The sequence below is a fragment of the Astatotilapia calliptera genome, chromosome 7 (assembly GCF_964374335.1).
Source record: "Astatotilapia calliptera chromosome 7, fAstCal68.1, whole genome shotgun sequence".
In the NCBI taxonomy this organism is placed as follows: Eukaryota; Metazoa; Chordata; class Actinopteri; order Cichliformes; family Cichlidae; genus Astatotilapia; species Astatotilapia calliptera.
This window is the reverse complement of record NC_137428.1, coordinates 58,707,451-58,734,541: the sequence shown is the minus strand read 5'-3', so window position 1 is coordinate 58,734,541 and position 27,091 is coordinate 58,707,451. Positions and strand designations below refer to the sequence as shown.

Below are 27,091 nucleotides of genomic sequence, written 5' to 3'. Positions count from 1 at the left end.
CATTCAAACTTTGCTCTGGTTTGTATCACATTTCACAGTCAGACTCCCATTTCACTTGTTAAGAACCTAACATATACAGTAAAAACCTTTATTTTCGTTTCCTTTGGTTTTGATTTGATTTGGAAATCAACATTTCTACACAGGTAGGATACTTTTAATCATTTCATAGTTCCAGAATTTTATGTTAAAGTAACATTTGCGCCTTACCTTAAACCTATATAAAACATTTAATTCGCTTGAATATTTTATCTCAGATGTAGAGGTGCATTCTTTTCAGATATCAGATGGATATGATGGATTTTTGTATGCTGGAAAACGTGTTGAAGTGTGTTAGTAAAACCACCAAGCACTTTTCTAAAAGTGTTTAGTTGATGAGGTTATTTTAGTTTGAAATTGCAGTGTTGATGGTGCTTCAATTTGAATGTTTGTTTTTTTTCCAAAAAAAAGAGCGAGAAGACATAAGTTCTTCTCTTTCTCTGAGTTTGCAGATTTTATAGAGTGCAGACATTTGCAGTTTAAATTTGTGGGGGGGTAAGTAGGATAATAATCAGGCCACATTATAAAGAATTGATGGTTCATTTTCCCTGTCAGCAGTACCAGAGCTTTGCCCAAAGATGTGCCGACCTGTGCAGATGGGGTTCAAAGCCAATTTCCATGTTAAAAACTCTGCACGCTCCAGAAATCCCTCACACTGACTCTCGTTGATCAGAGCATATGACAAGCCTGTCTCTTAAAACAAGTCTGCTCATGTGAGTAAATGGCAGTTTACAACTGCACAACAAACAGTCTAGCCAGGTTTGAGTGTAGTAATAGTCTTGTTTTCATGCATACCCAGAGGCAGTGACATAAAGACAAAAGATGGCTGTAGAGTGTGCTGTCAAAATGGAAAATATGCCCCATTATATGTCACACAGTAATTACACAAACTGTAAAAAGTAGTCCTATCATATTTAATTTTTTTTAGTCTTACTCTTCCTTTTATCCAGTCTGTGTCAAGTGTCGTTACAAAGCTTTAATTCTTGCCAGAAAATCAGTTCATCCATTCATCATCAGCTCACATTTAAATTCATTTTCCTTCAGGCTGCTTTTTTTTTTTTTTTGTTATCCTCCTGTGTGCCGAGTTTACTAAGAGACAGAAAATCTGTGAGAAGAATAAAGAGATCACTGGGATGGTGGAAATTTGTTTGATGAGTTATGAGATGAACAAATTTTAAAAAGGAGAAAAATACATCTGCCAAGTATCATCCTCAGTATCCTGAGGACAGCATTTACCTCACTCTTTATCTTGTTGTGGACTGCAACCCGAATTCTGTGTGTTTGCACACATGCACAGACACAAACTCCATTGTGCAGAAAGGGAGAATTATACTTGTAAGTTGTGCGTGTAATTAGCCCATCCCAGAATTTGCCTTTTTTTTGGGGGGGGGGGGGGGTAAAGCTATCTATCTTAATTGCAATCACATATTCTTCAAGAAGAGAAGCAACTGGAGAACAGTCTCATTTTTTAGACTTTGTTCTTTGTTCACTGTTATCACACGACTCTGTGTAATGGTGTCTGTGCTATAAGCTGCTAGCTTTCTCCTCCGCGCTGGATGTATTATATCCATTGAAATGCCCGCTAGCTGCAGAGTATTAAGTATGGTGAAAACACAATCTTGGTGGGGTCTGCGCGACTAACAATAGATAGCGGCATGATGACTTATTAAACACAGCCAAACTGCAGCATGGCTTTTCTCATTACCTTTTCAATTCCCAGCCTATAAAGCCTATGAGTCTGGTGACAAAACTCTTGCCATGTAATTCTCTCCCAGGCTTCTTTCATCAGCCGATTTCGCAGAGAAATATGAAGCTGATTTTATCGCACTCTATAAATTCACAAAAGGCCTTCAAGTTGCCCCCATGGAAGACATACCTCATCTCAGTGATGTGCCACCACTATTGCTGATCCCGAGCATTCGATAACAGTGCCTCTCCTTTTTAATGATTTGACAGACATCAGACATGAGCCCTATAGACACGACATTTTTAATACACTTTTCTTTGCTTGTTTTCACCAGGCTCCTCAGATGAAAAAAAACATATCTATCACATCTCCCTCTCTCTCTCAATAAGTGATATATATATATATATGCTTGTTTCTTTTCATAAACATATTTATAATTATTACCTATAATTCTCCAAATGTCTTTGTTCTGGTAAAAATAGTTTCTTTAAAACACAGCACAGATAAATAATAACAATTCACAGCTGTCAAGTCACCTAAAAAATAGCAGAATGACATCTTACGCAAACTACAAATTAGTTGGTGGGGAACCAGACAAAAATAAGCAATAATAAGACACTTACTGTCATATATTGTTAAATTCAGTGTGTTTGAATTTGCCTATGTGTTACCCAGTTGTGTTCACTTTCCTCTCATCTAATTCTCCCATGTGGTTTCTGGCATATTTGCAGTATGCTGGCATACAGCAGGGATTGTTTTCTTTGAAATGTTTTGACTATGGTGTCATTTATTAAAACTTTCATCATGCATGGCTACCTAATCAATTGAAATGCAGCTGCTTTAGCCCCAAGCCTAGGTGTAGCTTAGACCAGCTTTCATCAGCTCAGCCTTTTAAAAATAGAAATCCTGCTATGATGAAAATTTCAGTTTGAAATGGATATTCAGATTCCCCACTGGGCTGTAATCGTATTTAAAGTGAGACTGTTTTACAAGCATTTCCACAAATGTATATAATTAGCACTATGTGTGATTGTCAGAAGGTTTAAAAATTAGCAATCTTTGCTGCTTATTATATCTCTATATATAAACATTTGTGAGTCAGTCAGCACTTTTCCGAGTCTGGTTTTCAACAGCAACATCCCTCCTTAGTGCTAATTAGATTTCCTCCATTATAATGTTTGATAATGCCTCAAGGTTTGGTTCCTTCTATCAGAACATTTCTGCAAACATTCCCTCCTGTTAACTCTTTATGGACCTGCATGACTTTTTTTTTCATATTTGCTATCTTCACCTCCATAGGGAAAATATTATCTGCAATAATCATTGTCATCATCATAATTCTCTTCGTGGTCTGTTGGCTCCAAATAAGTAATTTAGTTGTAAAGCAGCTTCATTTATTTTGCCTATTCATTTTTCTTCCTATCATATATCTAAATACAAATCTTCATTTTATAACTGACAGCTTATTACCTCTGAGCACATGCTGATAAATTTAATTCCAATGAGTTAGCTTCCATTTTCGGATCCTATTATCCACTAATATGGCAGCAGCGCGTGGGAGGAGAAAACTTACAGGACAAGAACTCAAAAATAAAATATATGTTCTTATATATAAATAAAAAAATAAATTACTATTATAATTATTGTTATTATTATTATTATTATTGCAGTTGTTTGTAGTACTTGTAGAATTATTAGTGCCAGTGTTGCTGCATAATTACACTGAACATTTATTTGTTCTTTGTCTATTTTTCGTAACCATAATGCATTTGTTTTGGGGGGTTTTTTATACAAAAAGTAAAAACAAATAAAAAAATAATTAAAACAAACTATTGAAAACTTTTAAGGCAGTGACAGGTTTCAAATGCAAAAGCTGTAAATTTTAAATTAACTTTTTTGTGTGTTCGTTTTTCTTTTTTTCAGTCAAACTGAAGCAGCTTTGTTATATAAAACGTCCACAAAAGGCTCAGCATTCTCTGTGTGTGTGTCTCTCTGTGTGTGTGAAGTGTGAAGGGAGACTGTTAATGATGAGTGTCCCATTTTTTCCCCCAGTTTATTCATAAATATATGTCCCTTTATGAACATATAGCTTCCAAGAGAGCAGCATTATGCTACAGTTGGGTCCATTTTAGTGAAGTAAGTAAGTAAGTAAACAATTATTATTAGCTTTGATGTTGGCCTGAATAGCACTCAATTAACAATGTGGCTAATGAGCCCATTAAGGATGAAAGTGTTCTCAACAGGTATGAGAGGATACTGCTGTTTTTGGAGTCTCAGTTCTCAGCACTGAATGCAGCATGAATAACGGTGCTCTTTCTCAATCGCTTCAAAGGCCAAACCTCTACTGCCCAGAGAGCAGAGTTAAATAAAGGTTTGCCTGCAATTGAAAAAAAACCCCAACATATTAATATTTTAAACATATTCCAGAACAACAAAAATCTATGGATAAATATCAGAACAGCAAGTTAAGCCATGATAATTCTGTGAATAAATAAATTCCCCTCGCATATGTTTAGATTTGGAAAAATAAATGTTCTTTTTCTCCTTACTGCCCGAGAAAGCCCTAAATCAGTTTGTGTATTTTTAAAATTTCAACAAATTTTTGCTGTAATTACATCTTAGTTAAAGTAAACATGAGCTTGCCTATGTCTAATAGTAATTATCCCGCAGTACAAATAAGCCTTGTCTGCTGCAAAGAAAGAAAAGTGAAAGAAAGAGAGAATGTGAGGCTTTCTGCAGCCCCAGTGTTTCCTCTGAAGGACTTCCCACTGAAACGCACCGAAAGCCTGATGCGTGGATTATTTCCACATTATTTGCTGCTGGATTCCAAAAAGTTCTTGTTAACTAGCAACAGCAATTCTTTTATACTGACCGCCTTGTTTGACTGTTTGTTTCTCTACAAGAAACAATTTTGCTCTTCTCTCACTTTACCCACCAAAATAAAGATCAACTTAAAAAAAATATTTAATAAACTGTTATTATTATCAAAAGTTAAAAAAAAAAACAAGATGACCTTACAAAAAGTTATTTCCTTGTTCTGTTAACTTTGTAAATTGTTGTATTTGTGTGATCAAGCAATAAATAAATATTTAAAAGAGCTTTTATTTATATGCAGGTGGAAGGAAAAGAATGATTCTTAAAAATAAAAATAAAAAAACACTAAAGAAATAAAGGGCAAAATGGTATTTAAAAACAGTTATTGTCCACCAAAAAATAACAATAAGTAAATATACGATATAGCAGCGTGCTGAATGAATTTATCTATTTGTAAAACCTGCTTGTCTGCAGAACTTTCAGAATGTTATCAGTAGTTTCAGCTCAAGAATACCTTGAGGTGTTTTGAGTGTAAATCCGTCTAAAGCTGCCAGCACTGACATACACAGCATATGCTAAATACAGATAAGAGTATTTTTAATAGATCGGCAAAAAGTCTCCCCACATAGCTCAATGGATGTGCTTTGAATGTAGTTGATAAGTTGGCTTAAGCTGAATGCTGTATCCCAATGCAACATTGTGCTACTGGGTGAGCCCATCACAAACTAGCCTTCCAGTAAAGACCACTTCCAGGGGAGGGATTATAGAAAAGCCTCGAGATCAGCTTCATGTCTTACTAGAGTTTCTGATTATTAATAGTGCGATGTAACAGAAAAAAAAAATAGGCGTTGGCAAGGATCATATGGAGAAAATATCTTTAAGCTGTTTATTTACCTACAATGTCAAAAAGAAGGAATGGTACGTGGGGCATACTTTTCTAAATTTCATTTAAAACTAATTATATATGCTTTAATCTCACCATCCATTTAAATAATTTAAATATTTTACAATGTGTGTTTATTCTTTATTTTAATTTTGATAAAACAAAAGTAATACCCGTAATAAGCAATTTTAATAGTAAACACGTGGGAAGGTGTAAATTAAAGAATTCATATATATGAAAATATATAAGTGAATTGATTTCACTTATTATAACCGCACAGTTGTGTTTTCAGACTGATGAATTTGTGTATGTCTTCATTTCAGGATGGGTGAACTTAGGTCATGAGCTTTGCCTTCTTGTTATTTAAATGTGACGTTGCTTTATTTTTGGACAATTTGTCTGTTTGAAATGAAATACAAAAAGAAATTGAAGAAACTGAAACTTTTTGACATTTTGAAAATAATAGATAGATAGATAGATAGATAGATAGATAGATAGATAGATAGATAGATAGATAGATAGATAGATAGATAGATAGATAGATAGATAGATAGATAGAGTTTTGAATGGCTTTGTTTCTCTTTAGATCTCCTCAGGTCATCTGATTGTGTGGCAGAAGAAATGAGAGGGGCAGATAAGCCTCTTTTATGTTTCCAAGCCACTTAAAGAGCTGAAGCACCAGCTTCTGTTGCTACTCTGCGAGGGACGAAAACAAGTCATTTGTGTACAACAAAATGGCTTCTTTCTAAAATGTGTTCCCTCAGATCCAGAATATGCTATAAGAGTTACCACTGCTCAGATAGCTTTAAAATATAAAACTTACATTTCACAGGACACTCACAGCACTTTCGTGAAACATTAACATTTTAAAATGATCAATTTCGGGTGTAATGTTACTATACTTGGTGCCTTTTTGAGTTTTTATCCCATACTTGATTTCAGTTTTATTTTGCGGTATCAGACTGTTTGTATTTTAGTGAAATAATCCTCGGTTATATTTGTATTTTTTTCTAAATTGTGAAAAGCAGAGGGTTTTTTTTTCTTGTCTTGTAATATGGAAATGTCCTCAGTTCCTGCTATATGTCACAAGGGCATCTCTTCTCTGCCTCCTTAATAAGGTAGTTCTGCAGGCCTCTACTGTAATATATTTCACCAATAAAGCAATTCCAAAGCCAGGCTGGCCTTTTGACCACCACTGAGAATGTGGAAAGCAGCAGGCTGCCTTTGCTAACTAGGCTTACTCTCTAATATTAGATACCTGTCCCTTGGCTTTTCAGAGGGGGGCTTAGCAGTTGATATTTTCATTTGGTCCTGCCAAGATGCGACACCCCCGCTTTAATCTTGTGTTTGACGCTAAGCGCTCTGTTCATGAAAAGTCTCAGTGAACTTCAACCTTAGGGTGGTGCTGTCATACAAAAATGATGTGGTGGGGGAGTGAAGCTGGTTGGTCTATCCTTGACCTCTCCCATTGGCCTGCCAAAGTCTTTCCCCTGCCCTTCTTAATCAGGTGGGACCCTTCTCTTTTAGAGTAGAACATAGTATATTCTCTGCATCCAGCTGTGACTTTTATACTAACTGGCACCGATAAAGACATAGAGTATTATTTTTATTTTTTTAAAAAGGCAAAAGTTTTGTTTGTTAGTAGAAAAAAGCAAATTATCTGAGGTCCAAAAAAGAAATCTGTGGATTAGTGAATATACTAAAAATGAATCATAAAATTTAATATTAAAAATATCTCTTTAGTAGTTTATTTTATCATCAGTAGACTTGAAACATAGCTTATTAACAAGGATTACTAAATCCGGTGTTGTAGGCTTTAAAAAAAAAATCACTGATATGCATGATTAATGGTCTGAAATGTAAACTAAGATCACTCCTTTGTTGCTGGTAGCCACTTTTTTGTCATTTTATCTAAGCTGGGGAACATCAGTGCACATTTTAAGGTATTAAACATTGCTTGACAATATCAGAAGAAGGACCTGGGAAAAGTAGGGGTTGACTAATGAATTTCTTATGATGAGTAACTGCCCCTGCTTTCAGCTGCAGATATTGTGCACCACTTCGTGTTAGCATTTATCGCGATGTTGAGGACAAACAAGCCACTTCTCTGCAATCGTTAAGGCGAGTTTCCCTACTGATTGATGTGTGGAATCAATTGCTCCCCATAGCATCCATGTCAGTCTATTACCACACTGCCTGGTAATGATAGGCTGTTCTCTACAAGATTATAGAGCACTGTCACAAAGCAACAAAGACTTGCTTCCCTGTGTCTGACCTGATGTGCTATAATTGAGAATAGCTTTATTTTTACGCTGCAGGTAAACAGAAAAAGTATGTTTACGGAAGGATGTCTTTATTATATTTAAAATACAGGTGCTTTATGTTGTAATGCAATGAATTATTAATATGGACCGAATGACTGAATATAAAGTCTGTTTTTAATGGTGTGAGCCTGAAAAAATGATGTATGTGTAATCAAAATTGTGTTTGAAATGTGTTAAACTCTTCAAGAATAAAGTTTTTGTTTTCTTTTTTGCTGAGAGATTGTTGTTCAAGTTGTGAAAAAGAAATAACTTTAAAAGAAAAGGCGGGGGTGTGGGGGATTACATTAAAAACACATATCTGATCAGAATGCTAACGTATTCAAAGTCACCAAAACAACAGGTGTTTTCCCCCCAAAATGCCCCTCTGTGTAACTGTGCTTTTTTTATCATGTGAATACACTGCAGCTCTGTGACTGCCAAGCTGACTGCCATCCAAAGCAGTAAGTGCCAGCAGCATTGCAACTCATTTAGTTTGTGGCCCAGGGATGCATCACACAGCCCTGATCCTGATTACACATGATCAAAGATGAGTTCTTCAACAATTTGATTATGTTTTTGAGCTTGACTAAAATCGACATCCAGTGTTCCTCAGAAATGACTAATTGAAAAGACTTTCGAGTGTTATATTGGTTTAATACAACAATTGCCATTTCCTTCAGGCTGACCTCAATCATTGCAGGAGGACTACAGTATGTGCTGCATTTAATTACCTACAGTGAATTTGATTATCAGAAAATATGGTGCATATCAAGTGATTTCTTCGGCTAAGTAATATTATTCTGTATAGTTAGAGCTGGAAAAAGATGACATGAGAACTTCAGTCAAAACAAAAGGCAGAAGCTAATGAGACTGGTTAGTGATTCAAATTTATGGAGATTTTATTAATTACAGACACCTATCTTTTATCTGTACCATTTGGTGGTGAAGTAATTAAAACCAACAATGACAGTCCCAGCAGTGGAGAAAGCAAACAAGATCAAAGAAAGTGGAGCAGTCAGGAGAAAGTCCCGTATACCCTGGACTGGGCCTGGCCATGGGCAACGTGGCCTCATTAAAGTCAGACTATGTTGATCATCAATTAACCTGCTTTGTTGGGCTTCTGATTTGAAACTTGCATAACACCACTTTTCCTCGGGCTCTTCAGTGATTAAGGTTTGTGCATAATGTTGGCTGGAGGTGACCAAGATACATCACAAGAGCTGCCCCGTGTCATGGAGGGACAACTTTTGATTTGTTGATTGAAAAGGAAGACTGAATATTAATTGTCTTTGATGCATAATAATTAACACAACATTTAAATAGCCTTCATCTTCATCGCCATTATCTGCTGTTCCTATTATTGCCCAAGTAAATGAAAGTAAATGGAAATTGGAAGAAAATCTAGAAGACTAGAGTGATTTCTTTTCTGCTGGAACATTTTTGCTACTCCAGTAAATTGATGTTTGATGACATTTAGGACATTATTACAAATTGCAATTCTCATCACCTATGTGAAATGTTTTGAAAGAATTTAAACCTGCAAAAGTTAAATTTATGAGAGTTGATTAAATTTGCTTTTTGAGTTTGAAGATGGACTCTTTCAGACCTCTAATGCTGTATGTTTAGCAAACCCTTAATTTGTTTGGTGTGTTTTAATAAAAAAAAAAAAAGTATGCAAAAGTTAACCCATGATCATTTTCATAAGCATTTCCACATGCCAAGCTTTTATTTAAAGCTTTTTTAAAGCTTCTCTTAAATGAGTTTTAGTATGTCAAAAAAAAAGAATGTTGAAAAAATCAAATCTTATCTGAAAGCTGTTATACGCCATTTACATATAATTAATTCAGAGCAGCTACTAATCAAGATGTTTTAAGTTGGTTTAATTGACTCAAACTCTAAAGCGAAGATTAACTCAAACTCCTGGAATAGATCACAAAATCTCACCACTGACAAAAAAGCCAGGGGACCGTGCTGTATGGACAACAAATGCATGGCCAGTCTTAACTTTTATTATGTGCGGCGGAGGTCATATTTCAAATGAGAGATTAGCTGCTCATCACAATATTGGTGGATTATCAACTACCTGCAATGAAAGCAACCCCTGGCTGCGGGTCGATAAGAGTTTGACTGCATTTCGAATTAATTTTCTTGAGCTTAGAGAGCCGGGCTCCTATCTTGTTATTGATCACAGCGTTAATCCATAACCAAGCTCATCCTTTCCCCATGGAATGAGCAGGAAAATATAAAAAGATCACTTTGGGGGGGAACTCTTGACTCCTTTTAAAAACTGGAGCAGCCTTAAGAGTTATTTAAGAATACGTTCTCTGATTATTATTTCACCCGTCATCTTGTATTGATCTGCATGTGTTTATTGTTCTTTTTACGACGTTAAACACTTTTTGTACCAACATTTAGGCAGGTCTGTAGTCCTTTGGTGTTCCTTTTTGTGTTTATACATGACGATTGATTGATTCCCCCGACACCAGGAACACTTCACACCTCAGCTGTTTTCTCTGTTTGTCTTTTCCAACAGAGGGACCTCCACTGTGGATGAAATTTAGCCCCAACCTCTGACCTTTGGGGTTCAGCGTTTGTCTCCAGTCCAGTGACCACAAACAACTCCTGGATTGCTGTAAATGTCAGTGCAGCGTTGTCCCCGCCCTCTCCCCTGTGAACCACAGAGCTGCACTCAACCTGCACTAACAGGACACTTTCATGAGAGCTCCATTATCAGTTATGCTGCATTTGATAGCTCAGATTTCATGATGACCATTTCATAAATTAAACAGCAGTCATGAAACAAAGAGCTAATAATCATTTTTGTTTTGTTTTTCAGATTCGGCTCTGCCAGTCTGGAATTTCATAGCTTAAGCAACTTGATGTATTGAAAATATGAATGACTTTTCATCATTTAAACTTCGGTAAATGTAAGATTTTAGAGCAGTAAAATTAATGTGACCCATTTAGCACACAAAATAGCCTCTATCATCCATCATAAACCTCAGTTTTAATAGATTGTAATTCATGTTCCGAAGACGTCGCTTGTAATGCATCCCATTTTGAAGCACTTTGGCTTTCCCTTCCCCCACCCATAAACACACACTCTCCCTTTTTCTCCTCCCTGGGCCTCCTGAGGTTGGTGTCTCTGCTTTAGGACTCTATTGTTGCCTACTGCTGGATAATGCCCTTATTAATTGTACCTCTTTGTAAGGTGTCAGCTGTAGCCTCAGATTGAGATGGATGGATCTCTGGAGCCTGCTCCCTGGCCCTCCACAGACTCTCTATCTCTGCACAGCACACAGATGCAACAGTGAGTGCTGCCACACTATGACTAAAACCTGAGATAAAGCAGTCATTTTAATTATTGCACCAGATGAAAAAAGAAAGGGAGTGAATAGAAAAGAAATAAAAGAAACATTTCCAAACTGAAAAGCCTGTTTTTGACGAGGTGAGGTAGCATTTCATGTGTTTCAGGTATCTGTATCCATGGTAGTGATGAAATTTCTTTTTCTTTTTTTTTTCATTATTGATTATTTTAGTGTGTTACAGAAATACTGGTTAATTAGGTAGATTCAAGCCTCTGTGAGATCAACAGCATTAACATCAAATCCGTTCCCTCTCATTAAAGGAAACAGAGTCAATTTAATTAATGCATATTAATCCCCTGTGATGCTCATTTTAGCTTTAAAAAAGTGTGACAGTCTATGTTAGATTTGTCTATTTCTAAGGCTTGATCGTTTTCCGAATCAAAATGAGACCTCGGTTTGAAAGAAACTGAGGTCTCACTTTTTCTGAATTTGTAGATTTGTTTATGAAATAGTTATTGATGGATTACCAATATTTTTGTTTTTGTTGCTTTTTTTTGCTTGTTACTTGGTTTCAATAGATGGTAAAAAGGACAACAAATAATTTTTCATACATCTAAACCCTTGACCCCTACGCTAAGGAGATCTGGTGGCTCTGATATGCTGCTGGGAGCCTTTTGCTGGCATGATTTTGGTCCACTTGCCCCCGTAGAGAGGACGGTCACTAGAAATCAATACAAAGTTGTTCCGAATGATCACCTTTATGCTGTGATGAAACATTTCTATCATGATGGGAGGGGTCTCTTCTAATGTAACAATGCACCCATCCATAGGGCATTAGGGGTCACTGAATGGTTTGATGAGTATGAAAATGATGTGACTCATATGGCCTTCATAGTGACCACATCTCAACTTAACTGAACACCTATGGGAGCAGCGAGTTAGAAATGTGCCTGCACCACCATCATCAAAAACAGCAAATGAAGGAATGTCCTTCGAATGAATAGTGTTCATTCCTGGCTCAACATTTTACAGAGACAGGTTCTTTCAGTATGCTTTAAAAGTGATCAGCAACAACATAGATTTAGTCCACATCCCCATACTTGGTCACCAACAAAGAGTCCTGCAAAAGATTTTTTCTTCTCCCGCATAACCTCGCAAGGGTTTAATTACTTTAGCTTCAATGTTATGCTTATGTTTACATTTCAAACACTCTTATTAAACTAGGCAGCTTCCTTTTCCTGCCACTGCTGGTACCTGTGATTTCCTGAGCAGGGCACACCACCCTCACACGTCATGTCAATAGTGCTTTTTGTTATCTCGTCATTTTTTTTTCAGTGTTCAAACTTTACCAGAGGAATTTATTTTTTTTATCTGGAGTTAGAAAATTCTCTTTTTGTCGTTGTTTTGCTTTTTTTTTTTTTTGGCTTTTTATTATCAATGCTTTTTTCCAGATATTTGAAGCATTACAAGAACATTTTTGTAAAAAAAAAAAAAAAGAAAAGAAAAGAAAAAGAATGTATGTATCTTTTCATGTCCTTCTTGATTACCAGTTTCCTTGACTCACTGCAATTCATTTAAAGCTGTTTGCTCACAGTTCTGCTCAGAAACAATGCTGTAGTGGTGCAGGCAGGAGACTGAAGTAGGAGAGAGGAAAAGAAAAAAAAAAAACAGACCAGAAAATGGAGATCCATTCCCTTCAGATCCCATTTAGAGAGGCCCTGCACATTTTTAAAGTGTCAATTGTTTTTGTCTCTTGAAGTGTAGATGGAATGTTTGAATTCCAGTATTAACTGTAGTGCCTGCTGAGTTAAATTATGGTCCCTGGGCTGTGGGTTGGGAGTAATCAATAAGAATACACGAGGCAGTGTGTAATGTGTCTGCTCCTAGCAGCAGGGACACTGTCCCCCTTACCCTGTCCCCCAGCAGGTTAGATAAATATGATACTGAAACAGGGCACACTGGATTATATGATATCAATGTAGAATCAGGGAAGTGCTATTACACTCCCCTAGCCCACTGTGAGTACTATTGACAAGGTTGGCTTTGAACACAGTAGTGTATTGGACTCTCTCTCTCTCCGTTTCCTCTCTTTTTTCCTCTCTCTCTCTCCCTCCCACTCTCTTTCTGTCTGTATCTCTGCATAATGTGAAGAACCCCAGGAGGAGAGGGATCTATATTTCACTTAGCTTTGATTAAAATGGCTATTTTATGCTTGCGCCTTGAAGTTGTGTTCATTGCTCCCGCAAGTTAATCTGTGAAGAGCTGGCTGTGATCATAATTTCTAAATTTCCAAAAGTGTTTATTTCGTGCGTAAAGACCAAACATTAAAACGTACAATCGATGCACAATGGTTTTGATTTGAAGCGCTCCATGACAGAACCCCCCAAAACATTTCCCTATTGATAAGTGAATCTGTATTTCTTTCTCATGTTGACCCCATTAAATGTCCAGCCAATTAAGCCATGTGCAGATGCTGTCGTCTGCTTACTAGTTGCTCATACAGTAACCTCATATCACTGCTCACTCCGATTATTGATTTACGCTCTCTTCTGAGTGGTGAAAGATCAAACCTGGCATGTCTAAAAGGCCATTATCAGTGTCCACTTCAAATAAAATGCTCCAACCTGATACAGCCCCTTTTCGCAGGTCGCAACCTATTTGCCCTGTCCGACCACCTCCACCCGCCTCCCCGCCCTCAGCATCATTATCATTCTTGTGTTAAATGACTTACAGGTCAAGAAAACTGTGCAGTATTGATGTGTCATGTGTGAATAATCCATGTCGCTTCTAGACGCCACCTGCAAAATCTCCTGCTTCATCAGGTAGCTTTAGGAAGAAAGGTAAATAACAAATGTTTACAGGACAGTTTAAAGCCAGTTAAATTTAATATGCAGTAGATGTAGCTGAAATTTCATGCACTGGGCAATTTTGGAAAACATGTCAGCTCTTGAATATCCCTTCCCAGAGCATTATTTCTAAAGGGGAAGAAAGCCTTTGATTCTACACAGAGCAATTCAAGTAAAGGTTCATAGCAGCCCTCATCCTTCTTTTGTACTCTTCATTTAGACCCCATTAAAACCCCAACAAGTGCGCCTGGGTCTTTATTTATTGCACTGCTCCACTTTCCAAAGTGCATTTTGCATTCTAAGAGGAGTCTAGATATTAAAGCATTTTTAGGCCAGGTAGCTGTGACACCGCAGTTGCTTTCACACAAAAGATTTGGCAGAAGCTAATTTGCATATAAGGTCAGAGTCAAGCTCCTGATGGAAGTTGTGCAGCATCCCTGTCTCTTAGCAACACTCTTTCTCTCTTCGTGTCTGTGTTGAATTGACTGCTCCCTGGCACTCATCTTTCACCAAGGAAATTCATAATGAAATGCCACCCGACAACCTGCATCCATCTCTAACACCGACACTCTTCACTTCTCTCTTGGGTTGCAATACTTTTACACTGAAATTAATAAATCGCCACATTGTTTAATGACAAGGCGGGGGAGAATGTCAGTGCTATTGTCAGTGTGCGCTCAGATTTTCAGCAACTTTTGTTTTATAGGGGGGGGATAAACATGTTTATTAAGAATCGTGCCAAGATTAGTGGCAAATTAGCAGGTAATTGGAGACACCTGCAAAACAAAAGGGAGGATGGAGAGGTGGTAGCGTGGAGAGTGTTAAAGGAAGAGCTTCTGGGCTGGCCTCCACCAATTTATTGGTGGGGGAGGCATTTAAAAAGAGGGGATTTGGTATGTTGAGAAAATGACTTTTGTCTTCTTCCATGGTGACAGAATCCAGATTCTGCCAAGAGATGTTAATAGAGGGTCAAATTTTGGACAATAGTATCCGTCATTGCTTTCACAACTGCCTCCATCCTCCAAGCTGAACGCTTTCTCCGCTTAAAAGAAGAGGTGTGCTCCAATTACTGTTTTTGGCAAAGGCAGCCAGCCATAAACTATACTATAATTACCGCTCTGATGATGATTTCTATCATCTTGGCCACCTTGGTCACACGTGGTCTTGGCCCAGCACATTTAAACTTTCTGTGAAAGGTCGGATCCATACACATTTATCTCTCACTCCTTCACATCTTCCCGCGTCCTTTTTTGTCACTCAGATCTTCTTCTTGTTCCACCTCCTGCTCGTCAACAACATCCAAGTCATGACAGGTGCTGGGCGGACATTAAACCTGCTGTTTTCTGCTTCCAAATACGCCGCGTTTCAAAACTCGTTTCCAGACAGAATCTGGCTCCGTTTAAGAACCGCGTGAGGTTTTAAAAAATATATAAAGAAATAAATAATTTCCGTGCGCTGGGAATTGTTTCATTATTATTTATCCTTTTATTTTATTTCAAATGAAAAATAAAAACAAAATATTAAAACGTAGGGCAATTATTATGTATCATTGTTATTATTATTATTATTATTATTATTATTATTAGTAGTAGTAGTAGTAGTAGTAGTAGTATTTAATTCGATCCAGGCTGTACATTTCTAAACGCGAAGAGGGGATAAATGAGAGATTATTCATTAACATTGCGGTGATGCACCTGCGTAAAATGTTTACGTGCACACAGCTTTAAATGGTGACGCATCCAAAAATTAAATGACCAGGGAGGTAACTACTGAGAGCCTGATGAGGGATTGTTTAAACGATAGAAATTAATGCTGCTTTGTCTACAAGTATCTAGTCTTTCAGTGTGTTTTTATATATTTAGATTATTGTCATCACACAATGAAAAATCAACAGAATGCGCTTTTGAAAGTTTTTTTCTCCCACTATTTTAACTGATTTTTTTTTTTTCATTTGGTGTGCCGGTCCCAAAACTCACGGGACACGGTTCTTTTACCAGCCCCGTGTAACATCATAGACTCGGCGCTTTGACGCTCTCTGTAGCCGACAACATCAGCATCCCAAGTGAACAAGCGGGGCTCTCCTCTCTGTCGCCCCTTCATTCCCCACTCTGCTGTTTTCCGCTGCCAGAGGTCGTGCTGCTCTGTCGTGCGGCTTTAGTGACTTCAGCATAACCAAACGACTAATTGTCACCCTTTAATTGCGATTCACTTTGCCCCCTCTGGCTTTTGCAATGCCGTGTAAAATTGTACCAGCATAAAGTGATGTAAATAACAAACCTTTTTCTGAAGCTTATCGACTGACGCGCATGTGTGTGTGTGTGTGTGTGTGTGTGTGTGTGTGTGTGTGTGTGTGTGTGTGTGTGTGTGTGTGTGTGTGTGTGTGTGTGTGTGTGTGTGTGTGTGTGTTTGAAAGAGAGAGAGAGAGACAGGGGGGAAGACACCTGCTCTATCTGTCCATCTCGGGATCATGAACACACCAAGTAGGTCTAATTTCTGGGACATTCAGCTGGGATATGTCTCAATTGGGACTGAGATCAGAGGCTGTGATTGTCCATTGGTTTAGATTGGGTTGCTCAGTGCAATTCTGGGAACTTTTATTGCAATCTACAGATTGCAATGATGGAGAGCCCTCGTTGTGGCAGCACTGATTACATCAGCCAGTCTCTGTGTCTACCTTTCATCTCAGGTATTTATTCGTTCTGTACGATCCCTAAATAGCTGCAGCTTCGATATGTATTTGTCATTGTCCATACAGGGACGCCTTCTCCATAACTACCGTTAAGATTAACACCATGCCAGCTTCATTTCATCCATTTATTCTTTCATACGCTGATCTCAGTGCTTGATTAGGACTCAGATGAAGTTGGCGTTAACATACAGATGAGTTTATTAGATGTGCCTTAAAAACACAGTTATTCTTTGAGCTGTGCTGTAATGAGCCATGTACTTTTTTGTTATTGTTGTTTTTCAGAGTGGAGTTTAGCAAATGCGTCTGTGAAAAGTTACTTCAGCTGTGAAAGAAGCCTATTCACTGGAAACAAGTACAAATACTGAACTGTAAAAATAAATAAATAATTGAATAAAAGTCTGATAAAATATGTTATCACTGTATACACTGTCGTTATAATATTGTTGCAGATTCAATGTTTTATTATATTATGCATGGATAATATTCAAATCTATAAAATCTATAAATATCATCTAAATCTATAAACCAACAAAGATAAAATAAGTGTAATATTAATAATAACATAGTATAAGTAGCAATAATAAGTTTAAGGTATCATGCAATAAAAGCATTAATATCTAAATGTTCATGAAGTAAAAGTACTCCTCTTGCAGGTGTTACTGTTACCAAATAATATATTTACATTGGAATACATTGATACTAAAGTTGCCTTTTGGCAAACTGATATTAAAAATAGCCATTATATGTAAATAAATAAATAATTTCAGATCCATGTTAATTCTTTAATAATAACGATAGTAATGTGATTGTGTTTCTTTTAAATTTTAAGTCATTTAGAGTGAAATTTGAAAATACAGGCTGCATATGCTGACTAGTCAAACCTGTAAAAATGCAGCATTGCTATATCAAATCCTAATCTTTAGCTATTAATTGCCAATTAAAAATAAGCTGCGCAGTACTCATTTGAGTACAATGCAGTACTCAAATGCAGCAACTGAGTAAATGCACTGTATTACTTTACACCTCTACAGCTGACAATAAAACCTCACTCATCTCTCTGCAGGCTGTGATCATTATCAGCATGCGATTTCCAGCATGTTCTTATGAGCACCAGTTTTGTGACATATGGAGATGCTTCCTCCCACAGCCACACCTGACTGTCTGCACAGATGATATCACACAGCTAACTGCCACAAGATTCCCAAAAGGCCCTCCTTTACAGTGAAACATGTCATCTGACCATGTCACCCGGCTAAACCCAAATATTGTACATTGTTGGTAAAGAGAGGTCAGGCAACTTGCAAGTCGGGTATTTCAGGCTGTGTGCTCTAATTAAGTATTCATGAAACAGCAGTGGGAGGAAAGTATAGGTTTACACGACAGTGGTGGTTGTCGACTACACCACCACCACCACCACCCCCCGGCAGATAGGCCATCATTCCTAGTGTACTTTCAGCAATGATATCAAAAAGGTTTTTTTTTTTTTTTTTTGGTCAAGCCAAAGAGAGGTCACTCTAATAATACCCAAGGTCAGTGGTGGGAGCCAGCGAGTCTCCCAGTCATTATTCATTTGTTCACAGAGTTAATGACAGTTGCAGGGGGAATTTAGAGCCAGTAGCCATGTGATGTCACCAACACATGCCAAGGGATTAGGAGGGCAGGCAGGGGACAAGAAGTGAGGATTATACAGAAAAGACAACAACCTTTACTGCTACAGCACCCAACTCTACATGTTTACTGCTGGAGTTATGACAAGTGATATCACAAAATGAGATAACACTAGCATATAAAAAAAGAGCAAAAAAGAAGAAGAGAGAAACGGTGCCTTTAACGTGCACCTTTTGACATTTTCTTTTTTCTTCATGGAAATATTTGATATGTCTAGTGACCTCAGTTTGATAAGGGAACATGTTTTTAAACCAAACTCCATCATTCATTTACAGCCTTTCGGTAAATGACAAAATATTGTGAACGTTTCCGTGGTGGGAGGTGATGTCAGTTTCTCTCATTTATGTCCCCTTTAAAAAAAAATTACAGTATTTTAAAGTCACCAGATTATTTGCTGTGTGATAGTTAAGCGCAGTAACAACACTGGTGTAAAACTGGAGCCTGTGGCTATCGCACAGAGAGAATGAACAATGAACACACCTTATTCAGTCATTGGGCAGGCAGCACACAGTGAACAATGAACCCCTCCCTTCTGTCTAGCACCATGTCTGATAATGACCACATCCAGCAACACTGATAGCGCTCTTCTATTATGACCTACATGAGCATAAATATAGCTCAGATAAAAACATTTCGGGAGGAATATTGAGAATATTATCAGCTGTGAATGTGCAGCAACAGACACTGTGTTTTTCATGTTTTTTTGTTTCCATTGTGTTAAGTGAAAGGTGAAAAAATATGGACTATGGATTGCTCATGCACCTGCTGTTCTCCTAATACATGAAGTACAAAGATGTAGTTTTGCTCTTTAGCCTAAAAGGCACAGTTGTTTCTTTTCGCAGGATAGTTAGTGAGGAAATCATATGAATTTTGACTTTTCTTTCCTTTGTTTCTTTATTTTTTTGCCATTTTGGCCTTTTTCTTAGCATCCAACATGCAGATACAGTAGATTCCCTGTTTGAGCATAAGGTCAGAGAATAAATATGAACTGTGGTTTGCATTACTTTCAGATGAGTGAAGCTGTCAGACCAATAATATGAGCTTTCAGCCCTACTTTCTGCCACTTATCCCCCATTCTAGGACCAAGGGGTCATGTGAAAATTGAAAGTGACAGTCAAACCAGCATGTTGAACAGGCTGATTGGACTAAGCTGTCATGGCCCAGATCAGAGCTCTTTAACACCAGGCCAATCAGAGGTCTTTCAGTCAAAACCGGCGGATCCCGATTCAGGACAACCTTTAAAGAAAGAGAAAAAGAAGTACCAGTATGCCAACTGTTCAAGGGAAAAATCCCATTGAAGAATTGGTAAGTGTTTGTTTAGTTTAAAAAAATAGAAAGTAAGAAAACTATCTCTGGGGAAAAATCAAACTTCAGAGTTCACTGAAGAGCTTTTCTGTCAGGCGCCAGGACTCTGCTCTCGTTTCCACTTTCAGCCCACTTTCAGAGGGCTTTTCCTATAGTCGCCTGAATGAAAATGTTTGTTTGCAAATGATTTAATGAGCACACTACGCTGTCACATGAAAGACTTTTTTTTCCACTTCATCGTAAGCATCCCCCCGTCAATTTATATTTTGTTCCATATGCAGCATTGCATGAAGCTCCGTCGAAACCAATCAGCTCACCGTCATCTATTCAGATGATAATAAATCACGTCATTATCACATTTACTTGGGTCCATCTTTGAAACGGAGGGAAAAAGAAATATTTTTGTCAGGTGGAAGAATAACTTATGATCCTTTTATGTCCTGCTGAGAACCCTTGAAAATAATAATACACCACAGCAGAAGCACATACAACTGAAATGCGCAGAGTGTTATAAATCTGATGGGATTTGCATATTTTGCCTTCCTCAAGTTGCAGGCAAAAGAAATCACATGGCATATTTTAAAAAAACAAGTGGTTAGAAAACACAGGCAGGAGTTAGGGTTCACGTTAAGACAGACATGTTCCTCCAGAACTCTCTTGTGATTGAAAATGTGAGGACTTCAAGGTGAAAGCTTCTTCAAGAACAGTTTTTTAAACTCTTCTGTCTGAAAGACTCAAAGTCAAGAAGATTATTAATCAAATAATCAGTCATAATGTGCTTACTTGAACTTTGTTCCTTTTCTCTGTCACCATAGCAGTTTCCCTCTGGTTCATTTCTCTTTTGTTTCATCTTTAAACAGATTTACTTTATAGTGTGTCAGAAATGGGGGGGAGAAAAAAGCTTTACCAGTCTCAAAATACACTTAAAACTTGGCTGTCAAATAATGTTAGTCCTTGCTTAGGGAGCAGTGTCATACAATGTAAGAATCAAAGTGCTAAATCTCGTCTTCTCCGCTATTTGACTGGCTGGTGAGTTTGTCACATGTTTAAAGAACAAGTTGGCATATTTGTCAGATTTCTGATGCTAGTATTAAACAGGATATTAGTGTTGTATCATAGAAACATAGCAGAAACTTTAAAAAGATATAAATCCAAATATAGTAGTTTAGAGATCTTTTAAAATCTTGTCACTAAACAAAACTCTCTAAAAGGTCAACAGCTTTCAACGGGGCTTTATGTCAAAAGTTATGTTGTAAATAAAAACGTTGCCCTTATTTAAGAACATTGCTCTGTGCAGGAGTCTGAGGCGAAAGGAAAATTCACACTGTTGGATTTTGCAGTGAGAGTAGTGATTGGCTGAAATAGCTTGACTCAACACTTTGGCAAAATTTACTACAACTGCCTACTGGGGTTTGCTTTGGAGCACACTCTGCTCTGATGCAGAGCACGCTCGCTTTGTGTGCATATGTGTGTGTGTGTTTGTCTAAGAGACACAGAGAGAGATAAATGCTGCTTAAAAGTACGTTAAAAGTCATAATCAATAACCTTCATGACATATTTTCTTTTAAATTTTATTTGCAACCCGGACCTCAAAGTCCTGAAATTAAATTGTGTGTATTCAGTTACATTTTCTTGGCTTCACAGTTGTCGAGACACTGCTCCACCTCCACTCTATTAGGAAACACATGGGGAATAACGATTCTCTGTTTTTTTTTTAATGACTTCTTAATATCATAAAAACTCACCTTCTTTCCTTAAACGCTTAACTTCATCTCTCCAGAATGTGTTTTGTGTCTGTGGAATCCTCTGAACTCTTGTAGGAAAAAAAAATGTTTGATCATTCAAGAAAAGACCTAAAATTAGTAAGTGATCGCCACAAAATATCAGCCAGGAAAGAGCAAAAAAGGCTCCTGCTTGGCTCAGGATTTAGAAAAGTTGCTCAAAAAGCACAACAAAGTAACAGTAAATGTGGCGCATTATATCCTTGAAATAATGAATAATGTGTGAAACAATCTCAGTGTAATTTATTTGGTTTCTTGTTCCTGAACAGTGCCAAAAAGATTCTACATTGGAAAAGGGGGGTGCTCCACATTTTAACTATAAAGGTTCTCAAGCAGCAACAAACTGAATATGTGAGTGAATTATAAAACACTTCAGAGTTCAGAGTTGTTTTCCGTAACTCCTTCTTTGTCGACACACACACAGCAAATTAGAGGAGTGTGTAGAGCACGTTTTGTACATTACATTTCCTTTGCACAAACACACACACACATGCACGCCCACAGACATTAAAGACGCTGTTGCTTTAACTGAGGAATACATGTTTTAATGTCAGAACAAAAAAAAGAAAGAAAAAAAACATGGGTTCTCCTCTTCTCTCTAAAGGATCAGGTAAAAGACTTGTCTCCTGCCTTCCAAAAGCACTCGTCCGGTGTCCATCCCAACATCAGAATTCTCCAACCCATGTTCTCCCTTTTTTTCTGATTCCACTGATCTGAGCTTGAAATGCGAAGACAGCAAAGTACTAAGCCTTCAAACGTGTGATTTTTTCAAAAGATCTCTAGAAGCAATCTCTGCCTGACTGACCCCTGACAGCTGCAGATCTCTTTATTTCTCTCTCTGCTGGCACTTCATTTGGTAGAAAAGCTCTCAGATTCACACCTCTGTCAGGCAGCACAAGTGTTTATTATGTGCATACACACAGAATATCCCGTATACTGCACACCTCAAAGACATGCAGTATGCAGTCTTTTAATAAACAGGCTGAAAATTGTGACAAAAAATATATCCATGTAAATATTGCATCCATTTTTTAAATTTTATTTTATTTCATTCTTTTGTTTTACATATTTATTGGGAATAATCTAAAAAAAAAAAGTAAATAAGTGTTGCCATGATTTGTGTTTATAGAAACATAGGTTGTATTTAGATATTTTTTTAGACCCCTGGTGTGAAGAAAACCAGTGTGCTGAACAATATCACAATGAACCTGCTCTTCAGAGCAGACACATTCTGCAAAGGGTTTGACTTTCTCCTCCTGTCTGCCTTTTCTTTATTCTTTCTTTTAAAGACATTTTAAAAGTCAAAAACCAAAAGATTTCACACATTAAAAGAGCTTCATAAAAAACAGAACAGTGGACTCAAAAAGAAACAAAAGGCAAAAAAAAGGAAAAAGAGATGAATGTGAAAGAAACACATACTGTAAGTGGCAGTTACATTTAAATACAGTCTTCTATTTTGCTAGATTATAAATATCCATACCAAAACAAAATTACCTGAACAATAGCATGTGTTCTTATGTGCACTTGTCTTGGTTTTATTATGGCAGCTTTTCCACCGTCACTCGGAGTGTAGGGTTTGCTGGTGTCTCCCTCTCTGGAAATGAGACTGCAGGCTCTATCATTAGATCGGATAGCAAGTCTTTATGCAAAGTGTTTTGCATAATTACATACCAAAGCCAGAATAGCCACCCTCAAATTTTATGGGTCACAAAGCATCAACAATTCCCGCATTATTGTCCACCAAAGTCCAGCCCCAGCAATGACAAGGGACGAAGAAGAAGAAGAGGGTGAGAGTAAAAGGAAAAAACTGCTTAATCTAAGCTTGGGAGATTGAATTTTCCTTCCAATAAAAAGTAAGAAAGATTATTCCCAAACTGACACCTTGTTTACATGTAGTTGTAGAGTTCAGAGGACTGGCCAAAGCTTCAGGGAGCTTGATGACTGAGTCCACAACGTCAGCATCACGAAATGGCTCAATTTAGGTCGTTCAGTTATCGCCTTACCTACATTCAGATGCAAAAGCGAACTTTTTAAAACAATTTAAAGAAGTAGAAAGTGTGATTTATTTATTTATTTTGTTAATTGTATCCAATTTTTCGCAGATACACAAGTAAATTACACGTGTGCGTACGTACAATGCAGTGGCTTTAGTAATGATAACTAATACTGTTATTCATTACTGAGACTACTTGAGGCTGCGGGGGGCATTTGTTTCACTATCTTTCATTTCAGTGTGTTGACGCTGGAGTTTAACGTTTTTAGGTCAAGGTTTCAATTCATAATTTAAAAGTAAAATCAGCTAAAAGACAAAATTTCATAAAATCGAAATAGTTCAGCTCCCACCGCTCTTTGAAGTGCAGAGGAGGAAAAACTGAAAAAAAAATATAAATAAATAAATAAATAAAAAGCTGAAGGAAGCTTAAGCGAAAATATACCTGTTTTCAGTCATTCAAACAGAGAGAATACAACCGGATGAGAAATGATATCGAATGAACTATCACATGGTGTTATTTTACACTTTGTTATATCAGGAGCGCCGCTCGTTCACAGGCCGCTGGAAGCACCTCCGATCCAACAAACAAACAGGATCGCAATAATAAAAATCATAATAAATATTTTACCATAAATTGTAATAATAATAATAATTACGAAGCAAATGAACAACAGAGAGAGATACAAGAGACTAGTGCCAGCAGGCCCAGAGCGCTTTGAAGTTCAAATTGAAAAAGGTTCAAAATAAGTAAATAAATAACATAAAATTTAAAAAAATCCAGAGTGTAGAAAAAATAAGGCCATATATAGATTATATATTATATTATCAATTATTTTCTTTTAGAAATTTCAAATGTGTTCTGGACACTTAAAGCAGATTTATTTGAAATGTAACACAATGTTCGATAAACGGGACACAAAAAGCATAATGCAGATCAGATTTCAACATAAAGCAGTTGTCAATAAATGAACACAAAATATCGAAACTGCACCGATCATCGCGAATTTGGAGCCTGCGGGGAAGAGGCGTAATGAGCTTATAGCGCAACACTATGTGAAACCTGATCTTCACTGTTTCTTTGACAAACAGTAGCTGGGTTTGTTACCTACTGTGCTTTCTATACTTCTTTTCCCCCTTAAGTAGACATTTAGTTAATAATAAGATTTTTTTTTCTTCAGAAATTTGCATACATTTCAGCATAAATGTGAACAAAACATCTGGAATTCCATGCTTAACCTGTCCGACTGGAGTCTGCCGATTATTTACCCTTTGATATCTGTATTTAGTTTCATTCGGCGTATTTTGCAGAGAAATCAAAGGTGGTCAGGTAGACATGGAGCATTTCACAGGCACAGAGAGAACTGGAGCGCAGCTGATGTTAAACATGCAGAATAGCGCCATCTCGCTGTTGCAAGCAGATACTCCTTCACATTTCCCCCCTTTTCCGCGGAGACCCTCGGTGAAGGTTTGTCCCCTCATAAGGTTGACCGATTTCTGTGTGCATAGCCAGCTATGACAACAGCCTGCATGCTGCTGTCTTTTGGCGGCCACCAGTTATACTGTTATCGCTGTTCATTAGTGCAGGGGGTCCCGGAGCGCATCCCGGGACCAGCGGGGGTCACCGAAGGAGGGGGTGAAGTCGTCCTCAGCAATCTGAGAAGTGCTGTCATTTCACTGTAATCTAATTCAACAAAAAATGATCACAGTCCGACATATACACTGGTTCCCAAACTGGGGTCCCGTGAGCTATACTGGTTCGCCGAGGGAGATAAAATGGGGTCCTCGGAAATCAGAGAAATAATTTAATTCCTCTCGTGATTCACGTTCAGCTTCTAGTTGCACATTTACAGGATGTATGTATACATCCTGCGTGGATGTTGATCCTGGATTTCAGCTTCCCTGCTGCTATCTGCTAGTCTGCAGCACATGGAGACTGTGTTAAAAAAAAAAAAAATCCTATCAAGCCTCAGAAAATGTCAGACGTGGGTCCCCGTGACAACATCTTATCAAGCGGGGATCCGGGGGCTGTAAGTCGTAACTGCGTCTGGTGTTCGTGACACGAAAAGGTGTGGGAGCCCATGAATTGGTAGCGAAAGAGCCCGAAGAGAAGACTTGTTCACACACGCGCAGTGTTTATGTCGCAATATTGTTTGGGTGAGCTGAGAATAAAGAGAATGCTACTTTAAAAAGTTAAGGTAAAAAGAGGCGACTTTAAATTTAAGCGCAACAGCTTTGAAAATATAGGATGATTTAAAAAAAAAAAAAAAAAAGGGAATAGGAAGGAGTCACAAATCCTTAAGGATTTCTTGAGGATCTGAGAAACCATCGGTACGTGGACGTAAACATAACATCGTTTATTTGTTTGTTTATTTATTTAACCATTCACTTTAATTTTATTTTGTTTCTATATTCATGTTTTTTAAGAAACACTTGAATAAGAAAGAATCCGATATCTGCCGCTATTATGGCCTACAGGTCAAATAAATGCCGCGGGAGACTCAGTCTAATATACGAGTAGATGTTTGGCCGTTTAGAGCTTGGTGTTTAATTTTATTATTTTTTATTTGTATTTTTTTTATGTTTTTTTTTTAAAACACGAGTTGAAATACGCAAAGTCCGTCCTACAGAAACACTTTAAACGCTTTCCCGTGGCTGTTTACAGAGAGGGACAGAGCAACATATAGCCTGGACGATGAAAGAAATGTCATAAAGTAAAATAAAAGAATAATAGAAAATGTTAGCAGTCCCTGTTTTAGGTTAAATGGGTACAAAAAAGTCGAATTCACGTTCTTGAAGCTGAAGTTCTCGAGGATTTCCACAGCAGAGGTGAGTCTACAAATTTACATTTTTGGAGGATTTTTGTTTGGCTTATTTTTTTTCACCTGTGGAATTTGTGAACGTGTAGGCTGCTGATCACTGTGTTGGTGGTGGAAATGGTGATGATAATAACAGTGATAATGATGACGATGATGAAGATGAAGGCTGGACAAGAGATAACGCCCAGGGTGTGAGATTTATTGTTAAAGCACCTTCAGTCTACCACCAGCATCGACCAGAATTACGCCAAATTAATTTCACAGTTTGAGAGAGCTTTGCCAAGTGCGCGTTTGAAGTTTCGGCAAACACACGCACCCACACACAGAGGGATAGACGCTCACTCATAGACGCTCACTCTCTCTCTCTCTCTCACACACACACACACACACACACACAGTTCCGTGGTGAGGGAGGTTTACAGGGAGGAAAACAGAAAACATCCCCATAACCGACGGGTAAGACAGGCAGAGCTGCGTGTGGAGTGACACGAGCGAGGCATGGCAGGCCTGTCCGTCAAATTAATGCAGAATTGATTAAACATTTAGCTTCTATCTGAGCAATTTATGCAAAATTTTACGTCCAGCGTCTTCCATACACGCTAATCACTGCGGCAGGTATCGCCATCCTCCTCCTCATCATCGTCTTTTGGCTTAAGTCGGACACCACTGTTTGCGCAATAGTGCGATTTAAGTCAACAAACCTGGTTAACTGACATCGCCAATTACGCAGGCCTAATCAGCCACTTTGTAGTTACACGCACAAGCACGCGCACCTCCAAGGACCTCCAAAACGCACGCACGGGAACCCCCAGGTTAACGTGTGGGCTGTAGGCACATTCAGGGTCCCGCGCCAAACGATTTCAGAGTGAAGAGTGTGTAACATTAATACTGCGACCCCTGGAAGACTGACAACCGCTGCGGTGCACCTAATGGGAATCTTAATAAAGTATCTATGTACCCCG

General features: G+C 37.8%; 2 long non-coding RNA genes across 2 annotated transcripts in view; both read left to right on the top strand.

The window, feature by feature from the left end:
• Positions 1-10,527, top strand: part of LOC113026831 (uncharacterized) — a 96,691-nt gene extending 86,164 nt beyond the window's left edge. Inside the window, exon 5 of the long non-coding RNA XR_003272958.2 lies at positions 10,257-10,527. This is a non-coding gene — a long non-coding RNA (uncharacterized LOC113026831). The remainder of the gene's footprint in view (positions 1-10,256) is intronic.
• A 5,758-nt stretch (positions 10,528-16,285) lies between these two features.
• LOC145430169 (uncharacterized) lies at positions 16,286-16,980 on the top strand. Its single transcript, XR_013910613.1, has 2 exons — positions 16,286-16,563; positions 16,849-16,980. It is a non-coding gene; the product is annotated as an uncharacterized LOC145430169 (long non-coding RNA).
• The last annotated feature ends 10,111 nt before the right edge of the window (positions 16,981-27,091 follow it).